The sequence below is a fragment of the Salvelinus alpinus genome, chromosome 10 (genome assembly GCF_045679555.1).
Source record: "Salvelinus alpinus chromosome 10, SLU_Salpinus.1, whole genome shotgun sequence".
NCBI lineage: Eukaryota > Metazoa > Chordata > Actinopteri > Salmoniformes > Salmonidae > Salvelinus > Salvelinus alpinus.
This window is the reverse complement of record NC_092095.1, coordinates 41,685,551-41,707,520: the sequence shown is the minus strand read 5'-3', so window position 1 is coordinate 41,707,520 and position 21,970 is coordinate 41,685,551. Positions and strand designations below refer to the sequence as shown.

At 43.1% G+C, this 21,970-nt stretch overlaps 1 protein-coding gene across 2 annotated transcripts in view; it reads left to right on the top strand.

Annotated features, from left to right (window-relative positions):
- The first annotated feature begins 3,436 nt into the window (after positions 1-3,436).
- The window catches only part of LOC139532059 (zinc finger protein 438-like), a 99,616-nt gene continuing 81,082 nt past the window's right edge, over positions 3,437-21,970 (top strand). For both annotated transcript variants that reach the window (XM_071329180.1, XM_071329179.1), the window contains exon 1: positions 3,437-3,685. The gene's annotated coding sequence lies outside the window, so the exon portion shown is untranslated. The remainder of the gene's footprint in view (positions 3,686-21,970) is intronic.

Genomic DNA, 21,970 nt, shown 5'->3' with positions numbered 1-21,970 from the left:
GATCAGCGGGGTGGAGATGTTGTTACCTTCCCTCACCACCTGGGGGCAGCCCGTCAGGAAGTCCAGTACCCAGTTGTACAGGGCGGGGTCGAGACCCAGGGTCTCGAGCTTGATGACGAGTTTGGAGGGTACTATGGTGTTAAATGCTGAGCTGTAGTCGATGAACAGCATTCTTACATAGATATTCCTCTTGTCCAGATGGGTTAGGGCAGTGTGCAGTGTGGTTGCGATTGCGTCGTCTGTGGACCTATTGGGGCGGTAAGCAAATTGGAGTGGGTCTAGGGTGTCAGGTAGGGTGGAGGTGATATGGACCTTGACTAGTCTCTCAAAGCACTTCATGATGACGGAAGTGAGTGCTACGGGGCGGTAGTCGTTTAGCTCAGTTACCTTAGCTTTCTTGGGAACAGGAACAATGGTGGCGCTCTTGAAGCATATGGGAACAGCAGACTGGTGGCCTTCTTGGAGTCTTCTTGGATATGACACTTCAAGCTTCGCACACCTGTATTTGGGGAGTTTCTCCCATTATTCTCTGCAGATCCTGTCAAGCTCTGTCAGGTTGGATGGGGAGTGTTGCTGCACAGCTATTTTCAGGTCTCTCCAGAGATGTTAGATCGGGTTCAAGTCTAGACTCTGGCTGGGCCACTCAAGGACATTTAGAGACTTGTCCCGAAGCCACTTGTCTAGGCTGTGTGCTTAGGGTCGTTGTCCTGTTGGAAGGTGAACCTTCACCCCAGTCTGAGGTTCTGAGTGCTCTGGAGCAGGTTTTCATTAAGGATCTCTCTGTACTTTTCTCTGTTCAACTTTGCCTCGATCCTGACTAGTCTCCCAGTCCCTGCTGCTGAAAAACATCCCCACGGCATGATGCTGCCATCACTATGCTTCACCGTAGGGATGGTGCCAGGTTTCCTCCAGACGTGATGCTTGGCATTCAGGCCAAAGAGATCAATCTTGCTTTCATCAGATGAGAGAATCTTGTTTCTCATGGTCTGAGAGTCTTTAGGTGCCTTTTGGCAAACTCCAATTGGGCTGTCATGTGCATTTTACTGAGGAGTGGCTTCCATCTGTCCACTCTACAATAAAGGCCTCATTGGTGGAGTGCTGTAGAGATGGTTGTCCTTCTGGAAGGTTCTTCCATCTCCACAGAGGAACTCTAGAGCACTGTTAGAGTGACCATTGGGTTCTTGGTCACCTCCCTGACCAAGGCCCTTCTCCCCCGATTCCTCAGTTTGACTTGGCGGCAAGCTCTAGGAAGTCTTGGTGGTTCCAAACTTCTTCAATTTAAGAATGATGGAGGACACTGTGTTCTTGGGTACCTTCAATGCTGCAGAAATGTTTTGATACCCTTCCCCAGATCTGTGCCTCTACGGACAATTCCTTCAACCTCATGGCTTGGTTTTTGCTCTGACATGCACTGTCAACTGTGGGACCTTATATAGACAAGCGTGCCTTTCCAAATAATGTCCAATCAATTGAATTTATTACAGGTGGACTCCAATCAAGTTGTAGAAACATCAAACAAGGATGATCAATGGAAACAGGATGCACCTGAGCTCAATTTCGAGTCAAAGGGTCTGAATACTTATGTAAATAAGGTATCTGTTTTTTAGCTGTAATAAATTTGCTAAAATTTCTAAAAACCTGTTTTCGGGTTTGTCATTATGGGGTATTGTGTGTAGATTGTTGAGGATTTTTTTAATAAGGCTGTAATGTAACAAAATGTGGAAAAAGTCAAGGGGTCTGAATATATGTATGTGACTCGTAATGGGTAAGGATTGCCTGACTAAATGGGCAAACCTCCTGTCTCTGTCTCTCACTCCCCCTTCACCCTATCCATCCATGGAAGACACTTTGTGATTTCCAGCCAAACACCTGAAAGGGCTTCTGTGAACCGATCAATATTGTCATTAATGCCACAGCACAGCCCATTCTTAATTCTATTTGGTGATGAAGCAAAGATTTAGGTATTGATCACAAAAAGTTGTGAAGTGCCACCTACTTTCCCCAAGTCTATTGTGCATAGGCACAGGAACTCTATGCATGGCTCTGTAATACTAGTAATATATAGTAACATAGAATTTCATATTTAAACATATTAATAATTTCATAGGATCTCTGGAAGTCGTAATCTATTCAACGTCAATAATCTGTCTGAGGGAAAAATGAATGCTGCCTCGGTAAGTCATTAGAAGGTAGTCACCTATGTTTTTCGCTTGCTGCTTTGGGAGATGTGAAATATTGATAAGCTGCCTCTGGATCGCTATCAGCATGAATGATAACCACATCGTTCATTATACACTACCTGTAACTGTATTTCACCAACACTAAAAATATCCTATAGGAAGCAAACTATGCTTTAGCCTGTAATATGCGTTTTCAATCATAACATCTGTACACCTTATTTTGTATGTGAGACTGAGAGAGAATGTGTGTGTGTGTGTGCCTCTGTGCGTGCGTGCATGTATGTCTGTGTGAAGGGGATTCCTCAGCAGCAGGGCAGCCCCAGCATGTCTCTCTCGCTCAGGCTGTGAAAGACCCCCTCTATCTCTCTCTGCCTCACTACACAGCCGCAACAGTGAGCAACACCACCTGCCAGGGACCATTCACTAAAGCCTGTGACAGTGGTTAACTGAACAGGACATGTGTAGCCTGAAGTGACTCCGATCGCAGCAAAACTAAAAACATTACGCCTGAATACATCCAGGAAGTCAGAAGCATACTGTTCTACACCCTCAGGGAGCTGCCAGGGACCCAGAAGCTGTGAACGAATGTGTGTGCTGTTTGTGTGTGTGTGTGTGTGTGTGTGTGTGTGTTTGTGGAACTGAATACACATACATGTTACAGAAGCAACATGGTGTGCGTCTATCATGGAACTGTCATCAGAATAGCGTACTACTACTACTGCTAGTAATACCACTACTACTATCACTATCACTACTAGTACTACTACAACTACTATACTTTACTAACACAACAGAACAATAAGGCTTCTCATTATTTGATTAAACCTACTGTAGTGTTTCTTTTTATGAAAAATAATGACACCCAAACTGTTTGTGGTCCAACTATAGTCACTTATGGATGTTTCTGCAGTATTTACCAAGATGTTCTAATAAACCTAAACCTAGGCCTATGCGAAATCCACATATATTGTAACCAAGGCTGGCATAGGCTATTATATTGTGTGTACAGATCTTGACAGGCAGCATAGAACATTGCAGAGCTGTCCTCTCAAACATGTACTCATGTTCTCATCATTCCCTCCACTGTATGTGCAAGCGTCAGGCAAAGGACAACCCCTTTCCTCTTGACAACATTGGAGGTTTACATTTCAACGCCGCTTATTGGCTACATTCTACGAGCCATACCATTCCACTCGAAAAGAGGGTTTCGGGAAACTATGCGATTGCGACACATTCCATTCTTTACAAAATGCGTGAAAAATATTGTAATCAAAGCATACTATATTTACAGTATCACATTTTCTCACTATTAACAGCAGACATTTGACTACAATTTGGATTGAAACACGGTCTACTTACTACTATCTCACCTGCCGTCCCTGGCTCGAGGTACTGCTCAAAATGTCTGTCGAGAAACAGTTAGGAAGATCCGCCGTTCTGCAAGAATTGAATATGTCGCAATTTACAAATTAACGAAGAAGCCTCCAAAACAACTGGGGATACAGGTGAGATGTCTTAAAATACCTCGACAATTTCGTCAAAGCCTAACCCAATGGGCTTGCTGTATTGTATTACGGAGGTCATTTCAGCCAATAGGAATGTAACGATAGAGAGCGATAGCAGGCTTAGGCCTTTCCATAACATTGTAAATCAGGAAATCATAAATAACCAGTGTACTATCCGTTTATTTAGGTGTGCGAAATATCTGCGAATGTGTGCTTTCCACTCCTTTGCAAACACGACAGCCGTGTATTTACAGTCATATCAGCACACGTCATATAGGTCAGTCGTCCATGGCACTTTCAGGATCAGACAAGATCAGAAAACAGATTAGCTTTATGCCTTTCGTAGTTGCAATTGGAAAATCTATATGATACCAATCATGTATCTGGGTAGTTTTATGCACTGTATACTGATACTACATTTACCTGTGCAGGTGCCATAGCACTATAAATGACGCCGCGCGTCATTTATAGGGCTACAGGTGCCATAAATATCAAATTGTATTGGTCGCGTACATATGGTTAGCAGATGTTATTGCGAGTGTAGCGAAATGCTTATTTGCACTGATGGTTGCCTGGCCTATATAGACAAATCCCCCATGCAATAGTTTCATTGGGCCGATTGAATTATTTCTAGTAAAAGAAAACACAGTAGAAACGTTCACTAAGTTGTTTTGTAAAAGAGAATTGGAAGCCCACCTGTAGCAAGGCTTTTCTCACGGGATGATTTCACTTCCACTCATGTGCAATTAGCTTGGGGAAGAGGTTACTTCTCGGAAGTACTTTGAAGGTACTGCCATTTGTTAGCGCAATGTTAACTTATTATGATGCATGTTATTGTTAAACATGCCTCCCTTAAAACATTGCATGTCCTGTTTCATGATGACAGAGGAAAGAACAGCATGCAGTCAGATGAATGGCAGTAAGGCCTAAATGTCTGGAGCAACACTGAATATGCACTGTCAGTGTTTCAGAGGACACACCAAGGGAGGGCTATGGTGTGATTCACTGAGGTGGCTTTATGATGGCAGGGGGGAGCTTTCCACTAATGGGAAAGACATCTCAAATCTTAGCCCTGGACAGAGTGATGAAAATGTCTCCTTACATGTTTGTGTTGTGTTCCAGGGTGATTTCCTTACCAAATCTATGGTGTTTGTTTTGCTTTCCCTCACGCAGCATGTGGACAAATATACCTACTTCTACCTCTATCAAATGGACCACAGTCCTACGAATAGCTTGCCTGACAACTCAAACTGAATTATTCTGCTGCTCTATCATTCACTAGCTAGCATACTTCAGTCTGAGACTGCCATAATTGAAGTCGTTTGTGGTCACATCAAAACGAGGGGTGTTGTACAAAACAAAGCGGTTGGATAATCTAACCAATCAGAATATCAAAGCCAATGACACATTTTTAAACGCCGCTTTACCCACGTGTGTTCTGGCTCTGGCCCAACCCATCGGTTTCTGCGACTAATCAGACAGTCTACAATGGGATGTCGTCGGGGTTGTAATCAGATCCAGACTACGGAGAAGAAACTAACATCCGTGGGTGTGGCATAGCGTTTGGGTAGCCAGGCAAACAAATAGCATGCAATGCTAATGATAAAGTATTCTTAATTATGCCTAATGCATTTCTTTCCTGTAACACTGAAAATATATTCCCTCAGTTTTTAGTAATAAGGTCAGATACCGTACAGTGTTATCCAGTGGAAATGTGGGACTCTGATCTAGTGTAAACACACTGTTTGAAAGATGTGGGACGTTTACTTTGGCATGTTAGGCACTACAGTGTGGTTTCACATGTGGTGAGGGGGAGAGAGGGGAAATGGGAAGAGAGAGGTGAGGGAGGGGAGAGAGAGTTAAGGAGGAATGGCTGTTTATTTAACATTTCCGGTCAATCATAACCAAGTCAATATCGCTCGTATGATGTAAGAGAGAATGGAGAGAAATTGCTTTACTGAAATTGAACTAGTGCTCAACTCTACTGTTTGACTCCCAACTATATCACATCCCGAATCTCAAGAAAGAAAGGAGAGGTGTATTCATTCCACCGATTCTGTTGCAAAATGTTTCTTAAACGGAACGAATTTGGATTTGTCTAATAGAAACCCTCATTTTAGTAACAAAACAAAACATTTTGCAAGTGTTTGGACTAATGAGTACAACCCTGAACTAGAGCTAAACTCTACTCATCTTAAATGCAGTCAGTACATTTTAAATGAAAGAACAAGAAAGTATGTTAGACGTGTGCCAAGTCTGGAGAATGGTTAGTTCTAGAGTTAGTTCTGGAGAATAGTTAGGTTGTACAGGAAGAGTATCATTTCATGGTATGAACTGAGAGATGCTATGCACGGTGAGACTACATGCCAAAATATACACAGTACATTCTGTATTTTGTGTGTAATGCATTCTCAATGATATGGTCATTGATGGTGTAATCTTGCTGTCAAAATGGTTATGCCCCAGTATGATTCTTAGCTAAATTTACACAATGAAAAATATTAGTATTACCATTTTGCTAAATTTTGATAGCCTATGTAATGAATCACTAGGTGTGGCTGGTTGGATGGCAATGATGAGGAACAGTGAGAGATTCAATACACAGAGGCACGTCTTAAACCAGGCAAGGCTGGCATATTTATTCAAATAAAAGGGTTCACAAAAAGGGCGATAAATACAGAGGCTGCATTTAATTTAGTCTGGAACTTAATTTAGAAGATGGAGGGGATGGCTGCCGTTTTACGGGCTCCTAATCAACTGTGTTATTTTGTTTGTTTTTTTTCACATTTTTTGTAACTCTTTTTACATAATATTGCTCCTACTGTCTCTTATGACCAAAAATAGCTTCTGGACATCAGAACAACTCAAACTGGACAAATATTTTTTCTTTAATGAGTCTGACGCGAAGGATATACTGCTTTGTCGAGACAAGGCCCAAATCCCCATCATCCGCGTGAAGAAAATAAAAAGTGGGAGGAGGGCGGGATGCCTTGTAAGATTTTGCCGACGACTAGGTAAACCACCACTACCCTCCGTATTATTGGCCAATGTGTAATCATTGGAAAACAAACTGGACGATCTACGATTAAGACTAATCGGTTGACCTCTAATCCACACGGCAGACATTGCAGACATTGTGGGCTAGGTTAGGAATGCTGTGTTGCACGTGTAGTGCAACATTTTGCGTGGCGTCATTATGTCATGTACCTACGTTATATTAGTATGCACGTCAGCTTTGACCTCGATTTTGCACATCTGCGTTAAACTAGACATCAGGTCGATGTCTGTTGGCATTTGAAGAGGGCGACTGTCCAGTGTTTGTGTTATTTTGCCCGGCTTAATCTTTTCTTTTTATTGGCCAGTCTGAGAGAGAACTCTGCCTAGAAGGCCATCATCCCGGAGTCGCCTCGTCACTGTTGACGTTGAGACTGGTGTTTTGCGGGTACTATTTAATGAAGCTGCCAGATGAGGACTTGTGAAGCGTCGGTTTCTCAAACTAGACACTAATGTACTTGTCCTCTTCCTTAGTTGTGCACCGGGGCCTCCCACTCCTCTCTCTATTCTGGTTAGAGCCAGTTTGCGCTGTTCTGTGAAGGGAATAGTGCACAGCGTTCTCACATGGAATAGCCTTTATTTCTCAGAACAAGAATAGACTGTCAAATTGTTTTGTTTCTAGCCATTTTGAGCCTGTAATCGAACCCACAAATGTTGATGCTCCAGATACTCAATTAGTCTAAAGAAGTTTGTAAGTAAGCATTTCACAGTAAGGTCTACACCTGTTTTTATTCTGCGCATGACAAATAAAATTTGACTTGATTTAAATAGCTGGCCTGCTATCCAGTTTACCAGCCGATTGTCCTTTCCTGCAGCCTAGCTCGCTGCAGCCTAATCTGCTGGTTATGGGGTGTGGATGTAGCTCCAAACAGTGGCATTCCCTCGCCAAACCTACTTCTGAATTTTTCTGCACAATGAGTTATTGAATGTAAAAGCTTTATTTCTCTCACTTTTTATCAGCTTGAATGGTGAAAACATCTGTAAAAGAAGTTTACCAACCTGACCTCAATTTAGCCTATAGATTATCCTGAAAGGTATTTCATGAAATATCAAGCGATTCTACCTTACACGGAACCCAAACCGGCTGCGCGCGTGAACCATCGTGCATACATTTATTTTGTCCCCCCACACCAAACGCGATCACGACACGCAGGTTAAAATATCACAACAAACTCTGAACCAATTACATTAATTTTGGGACAGGTCGAAAAGCATTAAACATTTATTGCAATTTAGCAAGCTAGCTTACACTTGCTAGCTAATTTGTCCCATTTAGCTAGCTTGCTGTTGCTAGCTAATATGTCCTGGGATATAAACATTGAGTTGTTATTTTACCCGAAATGCACAAGGTCCTCTACTCCGACAATTAATCCACACATAAAACGGTCAACCGAATCGTTTCTTGTCATCTCTCTTCCTTCCTATTGGGCAATGAATGGAGGAATGTATAATGCCTCACACAGCTGACTCTAGACCAATCGCGTTCACGTTGTCATGGTGTGTCACGCGGTTGCTAAGCTAATTGTCACGCAATCTCTTCTCCAAAGTAAGGGTATTAGTCGAGAAATGTGCCTATTTTCCTCAAGTACATGTCACGATTACAAAGCTATATGATATTACAGTAAACAAGTTAACTATTTCTACTGTAGTTCTTGTAAACTAAATTCATGCTAATGTTGGGTTTTTGAGCTAGCGCTCAATTGACTCCCAAATCAAATTTTATTGGTCACATACACGTCTTTAGCAGATGTTATTGCGCTACAGTCAATTATGATTGCGTGTCTACTTATCTTAATAATGATATAGTTAATATACGCCTACTGTATGATAGCTAGCAAATTAATTAGCTAACTAACGTTAGCCTGCCTAGCTGTACCTTCTGAAGAAGGAAAATGTTCTACAATTTCCAAAAGCTAACCAAACAAAAACATCATTACTTCTACGAGACGTGTTTGTGCCGTCATGTGCATTAGTATCAACATTTTTTACCTTTTTACATTAGTTTTTACTTACTTACTATGCTGACTTATCCATATTGACATTGAGGTTTTAAGTTTCGGCAGACTTTTCTTAGCGGATGTACAATCATTGCGAATTGAATTATGGGGCGTTTCAGTCCCCGAAGTGAACATAATTGTACACTCGCAAACTCGATCAAAAACGTGGGTTTATGTTGCGAACTTCCCTTGTTTGGCTAATCGTTTGGACCGACATCCAAGATGGTGACGGGGATTCCCCCAAGGGCACAAGGTGAGGGTAAGTGGACAAAGGTGTGTCTTTTAAGTGTTTGAAACAGCCTATGTATATAGGGCAGCAGCCTCTAATGTGCTAGTGATGGTTATTTAACACTCCTGGAGGGCGGGTAGTTTGCCCCCGGTGATGCATTGGGGAGACCGCACCACCCTCTGGAGAGTCTTGCGGTTGCGGGCGGTGCAGTTGCCGTACCAGGCGGTGATACAGCCCGACAGGATGCTCTCAATTGTGCATCTGTAAAAGTTAGGTGCCAAGCCAAATTTTCTGCCTCCTGAGGTTGAAAAGAGCTGTCTCGTCATTGTTGGTAATCAAGCCTTCTACTGCTGTGTTGTCTGCAAACTTGATGATTCAGTTGGAGGCGTGCGTGGCCAAGCAGTCATGGGTGAACAGGGAGTACAGAAGGGGGTTGAGCACACACCCTTGTGGGGTCCCAGTGTTGAGGATCAGCGAAGTGGAGGTGTTGTTTCCTACCTTCATCACCTGGGGGCGGCCCGTCAGGAAGGCCAGGACTCAGTTGCACAGGGCGGGATTTAGACCCAGGGCCTCGAGCTTATTGATGAGATTGGAGGGTACTATAGTGTTGAATGCTGAGCTATAGTCAATGAACAGCATTCTTAAATGGGTATTCTTCTTGACCAAATGGGATAGGGCAGTGTGATGGCAATTGCATCGTCTGTGGATCTATTGGTGCGGTTTCCAAATTGAAGTGGGTCTAGGGTGACAGGTAAGGTGGAGGTGACATAATCCTTGACTAGTCTCTCAAAGCACTTCATGATGACAGAAGTGAGTGCAACGGTGCAATAGTCATTTCGTTCAGTTACCTTTGCTTTCTTGGATACAGGAACAATGGTGGCCATCTTGAAGCATGTGGGGACAGCAGACTGGGATAGGGAGAGATTGAATATGTCCGTAAACACACCAGCCAGCTGGTCTGCGCATGCTCTGAATACGCAGCTAGGGATGCCGCCTGGGCCAGCAGCCTTGCGAAGGATTACATGCTTAAATGTCTTGGTCACGGAGAAGGAGAGCCCACAATACTTGGTAGGGGGCCGTGTTGGTGGTGCTGTGTTATCCTCAAAGCGGTGAAGAAGGTGTTTAGCTTGTCCGGAAGCAAGACGTCGGTGTCCACGACGTGGCTGGTTTTCCTTTTGAAGTCTGTGATTGTCTGTAGACCCTGCCACATAAGTCTCGTGTCTGAGCCGTTGAATTGCGACTCCACTTTGTCTCTATACTGACATTTTGCCTGTTTGATTGCCTCGCGGAGGGAATAACTACACTGTTTGTATTCTGCCATATTCCCAGTCACCTTGCCGTGGTTAAATGCGGTGGTTTGCGCTTTCAGTTATGCGCACATGCTGCCATCTATCCACGGTTTCTGGTTATGGTAGGTTTTAATAGTCACAGTGGTTACAACATCTCCTATACACTTCCTGATAACCTCAGTCACTGTATCAATATATTTGTCAATGTTATTATCGGAGGCTAACCAGAACATATTCCAGTCTGCGTGATCAAAACAATCTTGAAGCGTGGATTCCGATTGGTCAGACCAGCGTTGAATAGTCCTTAGCACGGGTACTTCCTGTTTTTGAGTTTCTGCCTATAGGAAGGGGGAGCACAATGGAGTCATGGTCAAATTTGCCGAAAGAAGGGCGGGGGAGCGTCTTGTAGGCATCCTGGAAGTTGGAGTTTCAGTGGTTGAGTGTTTTAGCAGTGTGAGTACTACAGTCAATGTGTTAGTTCTTTGGCAGCCTTTTTCTCAAATTTGCTTTGTTTAAATCCCCAACTACAATAAATGCGGCCTCAGGATATGTGGTTTCCAGTTTGCATAAAGTCCAGTGGAGTACTTTAAGGGCCGTCGTGGTATCGGCTTGAGGGGGGATATATACGGCTGTGACTATAACCGAAGATAATTCTTTTGGGAGACGATACGGTCGGCATTTGATTGTGAGGTATTTTAGGTCGGGTGAACAAAGTGACTTGAGTTCCTGTATGTTATCACAATCACACCATGAGTCGTCAATCATGAAACATACACCCCTGTCCTTCTTCCCGGAGAGATATTTATTCCTGTCTGCGCGATGTACTGAGAATCCTGCTGGCTTTACTCACTCCGACAGAGTACCCCGAGAGAGCCATGTTTCCGATAAACAGAGTATGTTACAATCTCTGATGTCTCTCTGGAAAGAAATCCTCACCCTGAGCTCATCAACTATTATCCAGAGACTGAACATTAGCGAGTAATATACTCGGAAGCGGTGGGTGGTGTGCGTGCCTCCTAAGTCGGACTAGAAGACCACTCTGAGTACCTCCTCTTCGCCGGCGGTGTTTTGGGTCAGCCTCTGGAATCAGTTTAATTGCCCTGGGGGGGTGCGAACAAAAGATCAGATTTGGGAAAGTTGTATTCCTGGTTGTAATGCTGGTAGTGCTGGTGAGTTACGGCCGATCTGATATCCAATAGTTCTTTCCGGCTGTATGTAATAACACATTTCCTATGCTAATAATGTAAGAAATAATACATTAAAGAAATGAAATACGGCAAATTTTCCGAGAAGTACGGCAGCCCTTTCTGTCGGTGCCATCTTCTCAATCGCACGGAATGTACCGCACGGTCCATTGACGACGCATGGGAAACTTACTCAATGGGCGTTAATACAATTCCAATGGAGTTTCCCAGCCCTCCTCAAAAGTTCTCTGAACAAACTCTCATTGCATGATTGCCATAAAGTATTTATATGACCTTTTAACTGTTGTAAAGCACTGTAGTGAATCTACTCAATACAAAGTGATGACATTATGAACTGCATGTCACAGGATTTCACTGTGTTTTATCTTGTGACAAGTGCAGTTTCAGATTCACTTGAGACTAAATGTAATACTTTCTTGTTTATCAGTGTGCTTGTGGTGCCGAAACAATTCTGCATTCTTATACACTGCCATCGATACAACATAAAAATGTGTCTATCTAAGAAGGTAAACTGAAGTGTTTATTTACTTTTGTATTTATAGAGGATTGCTTTTTGGTGGTTATCATGTAAAGCTGATTAAATCCCATATCGGTCGGGCTCTAGTCTAGATTCAAGGTGACATTACTCCATATAGGCTAGTAGAGAGACACCCATTACTAGCCTACACGTGCCGGGCTTTCCCCCTCTAAATCCTCTAAGTTGTATTTATTCATATTTTTCAAATCTATGCCTGTTAAGTCACTCAATTGCGCAAGCATTGGAGAAAATGTAGACCTAGCTCGTTTCATGTGGGCTTTTTGGATTGAAATATGTCTGTGCCATGGCATGTGGTGAGGTTGAAATCCAAGCCCACTCCCTGTCATCTTTCTGAGTAACTCCCCAGCCCAGCAGTGGGTGTGGCATGTGCGTGTGCTCAGAGGCGGAGGGGGAAGTTTAGTTTACTTTTATCCTCTTGTCTCCGGGCCTCCTCCCAAACCTCTCTCGGTCTCTCTCTCCCTCTCTCTCCCTCCATCTTCCTGCTATGATTTAGGCATCAGCATGGCTCACTCTCTCCCTCCCTTCCTCCCTCCGGCTGGATCAGGTTACCCTGCCATTACTCAGACGTTCCCCAGCGCGGGTGCTCTGTGTCAGGGGCGGGCAGCCTACCCTGCCGCAGTGCCTCACCGGCCCAGTACCAGACCAGGCCAACTGCCTGGCGCTCAGAGCAGACCACAGACGCCCCTGGTCAGTGGATCTGCTCCAGCTATGGCACTGGCTCAGAGGAAAATGACACAATCGGGTGAATGGCAGCTCAGCTGGCTCTCTTTAAACCCTACAGCAGCATTTCATGCTCTATTACAGAATGGGATGTGGACCTAGGAGCTAGCTAGGCTCTTTCTTATTTTAAATATACTTTTTGTGCTTGAATAGAATTTTAGGTACTTTGTTAAAACTCTTGAAAATGTATTTTCTTATTTTGCAAGATGTTTTGCTGCTCAAGTAGGCAAGGCAACCCAAAATCTTTGCCTCGCTATACTATTTGAATGAAATGCTGTACATGGAGGACCGCACAATGAGCCCTGCTTGCAATGCATCACCAGTCAGACAGAGATTTGTGGGCCTCATCGTTTTATGGTTGTATAATGTCGTGTCCCTTGATGAGTAAAATGTCTTGTTAAACCCTACACCACCTTACTTCCATAAAAGTGAGTGATGTAGGCCATAGATATGGGCCTTCTTGCCACTCTGTTAAGGATGGCCCTGCTGTAGTACTGTAGTGCTGCTTCTAAGGGGATGTGGGATGGGATGTGAGTGGTCAGTCGGTCCGTATAGAGGCTACTTGGTCAAGGATGACGCTGCAGTATTTTCACTGTCTGATCTTTATCGACTGATAAAAGGAAGCTGAGTGAAACTCTAAATCTCAGAGGAGCTGGTTGTGAGATACTGTGTGTGTGTGAGATCTCTGCTGTGTGTATATGTGTGTGTTAGGCTTAGGCTGTATACTGGGGTATTTTGAAATAACCACAGTATGATTTTCGAGCTAAATATCTTAACTTAGCTGGCAAACTTAAAGTTAACTATATACACTGAACAAAAATATAAACGCAACATCCAACAATTTCAAAGATTTTACTGAGTTACAGTTCATAAAAGGAAATCAGTCAATTGAAATAAATAAATAAATTAGCCCTAATCCAGTGTTTCCCAACTGGTGGTGGCTTTATTTGGCCCCCCAAGATTTCTTATATCTATTTTTATTGTTGAGCATAAGACTGTAAAAACACCGGGAAATCAGCTCCAAGTGATTTTTAATTTAAGAAATCTGTTCCCAACTATTCCCACGCCAATAGAGACGTGATCATATACAAATGTAAGAAAGCTTTCAAATGATTGTTTTAGTCAAACATTCTTGTGGTAAATTTGCAGTCCAGAAATTATTTGTGAAAATGTTCCGGCCCCTCGACCATCAGCTCCACCAGAAATCGTCCAGCCGCTAAATCTATTTGATGATCCCTGCCTAGTCTATTGATTTCACATGATGGGAATACAGATGTGCATCTGTTGGTCACAAATACCGTTAAAAAAAGGTAGGGGCATGGATCAGAAAACCGGTCAGTATCTGGTGTGACCACCGTTTGCCTCTTGCAGTGCGACACATCTCCTTCGCATAACGTGGATCTGGCTGTTGACTGTGGCCTGTGGAATGTTGTCCCACTCCTCTTCAATGGCTGTGCGAAGTTGCTGGATATTGGCAGGAACTCGAACATACTGTCATACTCGTCGATACAGAACATCTCAAACATGCTCAATGTGTGACATGTCTGAGTATATAGGCCATGGATGAACTGGGACATTTTCAGCTTCCAGGAATTCTGTACAGATCCTTGCGACATGGGGCTGTGCATTATCATGCTGTAACAGGATATGATGGTGGGAGATGAATGGCACGACAATGGTCCTCAGGATCTCGTCACGGTGTATCTGTGCATTCAAATTGCCGTCGATAAGATGTAATTATGTTGGTTGTCCGTAGCTTATGCCTGCCCATTCCATCACTCCACCTCCACATCGCTTCACAACATTGACATCAGCAAACCGCTCACCCCGGATTCATTAGTGAAGACTTCAGCACACTTCTCCAGCTTGCCAGTGGCCATCGAAGGTGAGCATTTGCCCACTGAAGTCGGTTACGATGCCAAATTGCAGTCAGGTCAAGACCCTGGTGAGGACGACGAGTGTGCAGATGAGCTTCCCTGAGACTGTTTCTGACAGTTTGCAGAAAATCAGCTGTCCGGGTTGGCTGGTCTCTGGCGACAGCTCTGATGAACATTCCTGCAGTCAGCATGCCAATTGCACGCTTCCTCAACTTGAGACATCTGTGGCATTGTGCTGTGTGACAAAACTGCACATTTTAGTAGCCTTTTATTGTCCCCAGCACAAGGTGATCATGCTGTGTAATCAGCTTCTTGATATGCCACATCTGTCAGGTCAATGGATTATCTTGACGAAATGGAGAAATGCTCACTAACAGGGATGTAAACACATTTTTGCGCAAAATAAGCTTTTTGTGCATATGTAACATTTCTGGGATTTTTTTATTTCAGCTCATGGGACCAACACTTTACATGTTTATATTTTTGTTCAGTGTAAGATGTACCAAATTTAAATTTGCTCCAGCTATGTATTTGGTTTTCTAACTTTCTAGCTAAGTGTCTAGCTTGCAAGTTCAAGCTTCTTGCTTACAACAGATCCCTTCCTGGATCTGGATCAAGATCCCTGCTGTATGATATTTGTTTTATGCAGCAACCTGTGAGTAGCCTTTTGAGATAGTTATATAACTTTTAACTGGGTTGTCTGTCCTTGCAATTCGTTTATGTTCGCTTGCACTTGTTAGCATTTAGCTAGCATCCACTATGGGAATTTGCTTATACTTTGTTAGCAATCTTTATTTATGTTTGAGAAAAAATAGCACCAGCTTGTGTGCGTGCACTGCTGGTAATACCGTATACCCGGTATGGTACAGAAATGTATGAATATCTAGATACCACTCAACCCTAGTGTGTGTGTTACTAAGAACAAGCCTCAGTCTGAGAGATTGAGGTCACTTCCAGGTCAGCCTAGAACTAGGCCATCCGTCCTGTGATGCTGGAGGAGCTTCTTCTTTTATTGGCGAAAGGTTCTTTCAGTTCCTCTGCAATAAAAGGCTCTTATCCACCATGCGGGCTCTCCCTTTGAACAACCCAGGCCATCATCTAGGCTACTATGAAAACCTATAAGACCCCTGTTCTCTCTTTTCAGCTGAGCTCCATTCTCTTCTTGGCTTTAGTCCATCATTGACAAATGTCTATGCGTGATGTCAATAGCCATGTCGAGTTAACATCATCACAAGGTACAGTAGCTGTAGCAGCAGCATAATAATAATAATCACTTTCTATAGCACTTTTCAATTCAAGTAACAGTGCTTCACATCAATAATAACTAACAAATAAAGACGGGAGGAAGGAGAATAAAAAAGATAGCTAATTAAAAGCAGCTGTATAAAAGTGTGTCTTCCACATGATTAAAAAAAAAAAAAGGCACTGAATCAGCAAGCCTGATAGCCTCTGGCAAACCATTCCAAAGTCTAGGGGCCCTAATGGCAAATGCCCAGTCTACTTTTATTTTCAACCTAGACTGGTCCGCAGTGCCCTCCCTGCTAGAGGATCTCTGGCTGCGTCCTGGCTCGTGGGGAGATATATAATGATATATAGCCTTAAACGTGATACATACAATTTTAGAATCTATTCACTGAAGTGACTGGTAGTCAGTGTCGAGAAGCTAAAATAGTTGTGATTTTCTGGTGCCTGTCTAAATGCAGTTTAAAATGCTGCAGCTTTAACTATAGACAATAGAGAGATTTCTGACTGACATGCATACAAAGAGTTACATTCATTTAGGCATGAGGAAATAAAAGCCTGTATAACTTTCTCCAGATCAGTGACTGAAATAAGAGGCTTGAATTTATTTTTTTAGATGATAAATCTATTTTTTTAGATGATAAAAGCAGGACTGGACAACCTTCTTTACATGCAGCTGGAGGTTTAGGTCAGAGTCAAAGAAGACACCACGTTTTCTGGCCGTGCTGTTTTATTTTGGTGGACAAATTACCAATATTATTTACAATCTGGATTCTAGCAGGGTGGGGGCCAAATAAAACCACCTCAGATTTCTTATCATTGAGCTGGAGAAAATTGTCAGACATCCAACATTTTGATGTCAGCAAGACACTTGTGAAGGGTAGCTAAGCTAGCTTGGTCACGGGGTCTGATTGGTAAATAAAGCTGCGTGTCATCCTCATAGCAGTGAAACTGAATGTTATGATTGTGGATGATGTCACCAAGGGGAAGCATGTACAGCGAAAAAAGGATGGGGCCCAGAATTGACCCCTGAGCAACACCATAGTGATGGGGACAATACTGAACCACCAATGCTCACTGAGAAATGTCTGCCACAAAGATATGACCTGGATCATGACTATAGGAGAATAGCCTTACAGGGGTAATTCAGTATAATTAAGAAGGGAATTCACGTCGTCGGAGGTGAAGGGAGGGCTCAGGGCAGTGATATGTTCATTCCTCATCTCTCTAGATGTTTTATAGTAATTAGACATCTGTGCTTGGGAATAATTGTCTAGTAGCAGCAAGAGACTGTTCCTGTGCCTGAGGGGTTGTTGTTCTGTCACAGACTAAACAATAGGGCAGCAGACAGGCTGACTGCTTGTTTATTACAGCCTGTTTCATTGCCTTCGACTGACTCTGTCCTCCTTCCCTGTGCAGGCTTTGGTGTGTATGTATGTGTGTGCGTGCGTGTGTGCAGTAGGCTTGGGCAGTATACTGTATACCAGGGCATTTGGAAATAGCCACGGGAAGGTTTTTCAATACCGTTGAAACTATTTCTTTGAAGTTTATCAATACATTTTAATATTTGTAGCAATTTTAAGTAAATACCTTCAGTCAACTTTTGCAATGCATTAGGCGATGAAACCGATCGCGTTCTTATTTCACCTGTCATATTATTTTATATTATGAAGCTTACTTAGTACCCCAGCACAGTTGAAGCCAGTCACGTGTTTGTTTGTAAATGGCACAACAAGAGAAAGCGGGAGCAGGTGTATTGACAGGGGTCCTGTTTTATATTGAAAGTCAAGTGTTGTTTTTTTTGCCTCAACAGAGTGATTAGGGACATGCAACTATCGTTTTCCCTCGCAGAAAATACATTAGTGCAACACATTTGACATAAAATAGCTTCATTATCAGATGAAAACAGAAGTGCAACGCTATTTGGCTGGCAGCCACACAAGTAAATGAGCTTACAATGAAAAAGCAAGATTTTTTTTTTTGCAAAAACGATGCATGGCCATCATTTCTAATGTTTAGGCCTATCATAGAAGGACTATAGCCAGCTACATTTAGTTTTTAGGTGCCTTTTGGCAAACTCCAAGCGGGCTGTCATGTGCTTTTTACTGAGGAGTGGCTTCCGTCTGGCTACTCTACCATAAAGGCCTGATTTTGGTGGGGTGCTGCAGAGCTGTTTGTCCTTCTGGAAGGTTCTCCCATCTCCACAGAGGATCTCTGTCAGTGACCATCGGGTTCTTGGTCACCTGCCTGACCAAGGCCCTTCTCCCCCGATTGCTCAGTTTGGCCGTGCGGCCAGCTTTAGGAAGAGTCTTGGTGGTTCCAAACTTCTTCCATTTAAGAATGATGGAGGCCACTGTGGTCTTGTGGACCTAAAATGCTGCAGAAATGTTTTGTTCCCTTCCCCAGATCTGTGCCTCTACGGACAATTCCTTCGACCTCATGGCTTGGTTTATGCTCTGACATGCACTGTCAACTGTGGGACCTTCTATAGACAGGTGTGTGCATTTCCAACTTGTGTCCAATCAATAGAATTTACCACAGGTTGAATCAAGTTGTAGAAACATCTCAAGGATGATCAATGGAAACAGGATGCACCTGAGCTCAATTTAGAGTCTCATAGCAAAGTGTCTGAATACTTATGTAAATAAGGTGTTAATGAATTTATTTTTAATAAATTATCAAACATTTCTAAAAACCTTTTTTCGCTTTGTCATTATGGGGTATTGTGTGTAGATTGCAGAGTTTTTATTTATAAAAAAAAAATCTATTTAGGATAAGGCTGTCACAAAATTTGGAAAAGTCAATGGGTCTGAATACTTTCTGAAGGCACTGTATGTATAATTTTATGAGCTGGATTGCCTGTCTTTGCAATTCATTTATTTTTGTTTGCGCTCGTTCGCATGTTTAGCTAGCAGCAAATTCGCTATTACTTGCGCTAATTTTGTTAGCCCATTGGGTGTCTATTACCAGAATGCTATTTTGAATTTTTAGCGCCCACTTGTGTAGTAAACTGGTAATACCGTAAATCCTGGGGTGAAAGAAAGAAAGGTATGAAAATCTTGATTACCGCCCAACCCTAGTGTGCAGCATTATTTGCACTGAGGGGATTTTTTATTGTCTCGTGGAATTGTATATAGGGTTTGGATTATTTAGAACGACCTAGATCCAGGGCTTATTTTTGCCCTGAAGAGGAACCATTAGACAGATCTTAGAATGTTATAGGCAGCAAGGAGATCTTCTGTTTCTCTGATCTCAGCCCATGAAGTCTGATTACAGTGCATCTTTCTGCTGATGTTTTGAAATCAGACCTTTTAATGTCACTATGAATGAAGCAAATAGTTTAAGATGCCAAAACTGCTCCATCTGAACATCTTTTTGATGAATAGTCCCTCTCCTTGTTTGGTATTAGAGGGAGATTCCACTCCTGACCTCTTGTGATGTGATCACTCCCTGGTTGCTGGTTTTTATGGGTCAGTGGTCACTCTTTCTATGGCCTTTGGTTGCGGTTAGACTCATTCACCCAGCGCTGTGGAGAGAGTGACTGTATAGTCCCTCAGTTTAAGTTGGACATGCTAAGCCTTCTACAGCTCACAGGAGACCTCTAAATTACTGCTTTTCATGACCAAAAAAGTGCTTCGGATGTTTTAGGAGTTTTCGTCTGCTGTTATGTTTTTCCTGTCTCAGAGGCAACAGACCCTTGACATACAAACACTGTAAAGGTATGAGACTAACCTTGGCAGCAGAGAAAGGTGCAGCGAGCCGTAGGGTTAATGTTAAACTGCTGTAATACATTATTTGTTAGGTTTTAGAGCAGAGATGGCAAGGTTCAGCATGTACCTGTCAGTACTAAATGATTTCTCATTTCCTGCGGAGGGGGAATGGAGTAATAGCAGGCAGCTGTCTCAGCTGGACCTTACCTTTCCTTCTCCTGCTCTCTCTCTCCCTCTCCCTTTACCTTATTCTCTTGCTCTCATCCTGTCTTTCTCAGTCTTTCCAATATTTTCTAGCCATGACAGTGTTCTCAGACCTTACTGAGATAGGGTTCTATTAAAGACAATATACAGTGCATTCGGAAAGTTTTCCTTTACGTTAAAGCCTTATTCTAAAATGTATTTAATATTTTTTTCCCCTTATCAATCTGCACACAATACCCCATGATGACAAAGCAAAAACTATTTTTAGGGGAATAAACTGATATCACATTTTAGACCATTTACTCAGTGCTTTGTTGAAGCACCTTTTGGCAGCAGTTACAGCCTTGAGTCTTCTTGGGTATGATGCTACAAGCTTGGCACACCTGTATTTGGGGAGTTTCTCCCATTCTTCTCTGCAGATCTTCTCAAGCTCTGTCAGGTTGAATGGGGAGTGTCGCTGCACAGCTATTTTCAGGTCTCTCCAGAGATGTTTTATTGGGTTCAAGTCCGGGCTCTGGCTGGGCCACTCAAGGACATTCAGAGACTTGTCCCAAAGCCACTCCTGCGTTGTCTTGGATGTGTGCTTAGGGTCATTGTCCTGTTGGAAGGTGAACTTTATCCCCAGTCTGAGGTCCTGAGCGCTCTGGAGAAGGTTTTCATCAAGGATCTCTGTACTTTTCTCCGTTTATCTTTCCCTCGATCCTGACTAGTCTCCCTGTCCCTGCTGCTGAAAAACATCCCCCCAGCATGATGCTGCCACCACGATGCTTCACCGTAGGGTTGGTGCCAGGTTTCCTCCAGACGTGACGCTTGGCATTCAGGCCAAACAATTTATTCTCGGTTTCTTCAGACCAGAGAATCTTGTTTCTCATGGTCAGAGTTTTTAGGTGCCTTTTGGCAAACTCCAAGCGGGCTGTCATGTGCCTTTTACTGAGGAGTGTCTTCAGTCTGGCCACTCTACCATAAAGGCCTGATTTGGTGAAGTTCTGCAGAGATGGTTGTCCTTCTGGAAAGTTCCCTCATCTCCACAGAGGAACTCTCGAGCTCTGTCAGTGACCATCGGGTTCTTGATTACCTCCCTGACCATGGCCCGTCTCCCCCGATTGCTCAGTTTGGCCGGACGGACAGCTTTAGGAAGAGTCTTGGGGGTTCCAAACTTCTTCCATTTAAGAATGATGGAGGGCACTGTGTTCTTGGGGACCTTCATTGCTGCAGACATTTTTTTGGTACCCTTCCCCAGATCTGTGTCTCGCCACAATCCTGTCTCGGAGCTCTACCAACAATTCCTTCGACCTCATGGTTTGGTTTTTGCTCTGACATGACCTGTCAACTGTGGGATCTTATATAAACAAGTGTGTGCCTTACCAAATCATGTCCAATACATTTAATTTACCACAGGTGGACTCCAATCAAGTTGTAGAAACATCTCAAGGATGATAAATGGAAACAGGATGCACATGAGCTCAATTTTGAGTCTGAGCAAAGGTTCTGAACACAAAAAAAAAAAAAAGTATACATTTGCGAAAATGTCATTGTTTTCGCTTTGTTATTATGGGGTGTTGTGTGTAGATTGAGGACATTTTTTATTTGATCAGTTTTATAATAAGGCTGTAACGTAACAAATGTGAAAAATGGGGCTTTAAGTCTGGAGGCTTCTGAGGGGTTGGTGATGGCCTATCTAGGCTCAACCACGCTCCGGTCCCATAGAAGGCCACGTGACCAAGTGTGGCAAACCTCTTGGTCAGATCATGTTTGTTCTAATGCTAATGGTGTTCAAGGCTGCTAGCTATTCAGTGACCAACAGACATGGTGACCTACAGTATATGAGACAGGTAGCCTAACCCAGTTCTAACCTGGGAAAGCTAACCCATACATCCGGTCCATTTGCCCAATGATTGATAAACCGATTGGATTTGCTCAAACGCATATTGCTGTTATGTCTATCCTTATTCTTCCTACGGACACTTTCCTTTTGATTAGCTAAATGCTTAATTGATCCACCAGGGGAAATGCCTTGTGGAGCAGTGTGTTATGTGAAGGTGAAACCATATTTATTGCAGGCTCTGCTCCAAGCATCCTACAGAAATGATGTTGGCAGCTTCCACAAGCCAGCCCTATTTCATTGGAAAACGATAAACGTAAATCTTGGGAATGTGACCGTCCTATAAGTCTGCAGAAGTGGACAAGGAAAGGCTGATCTGTTCACATTTCCAAGCCACT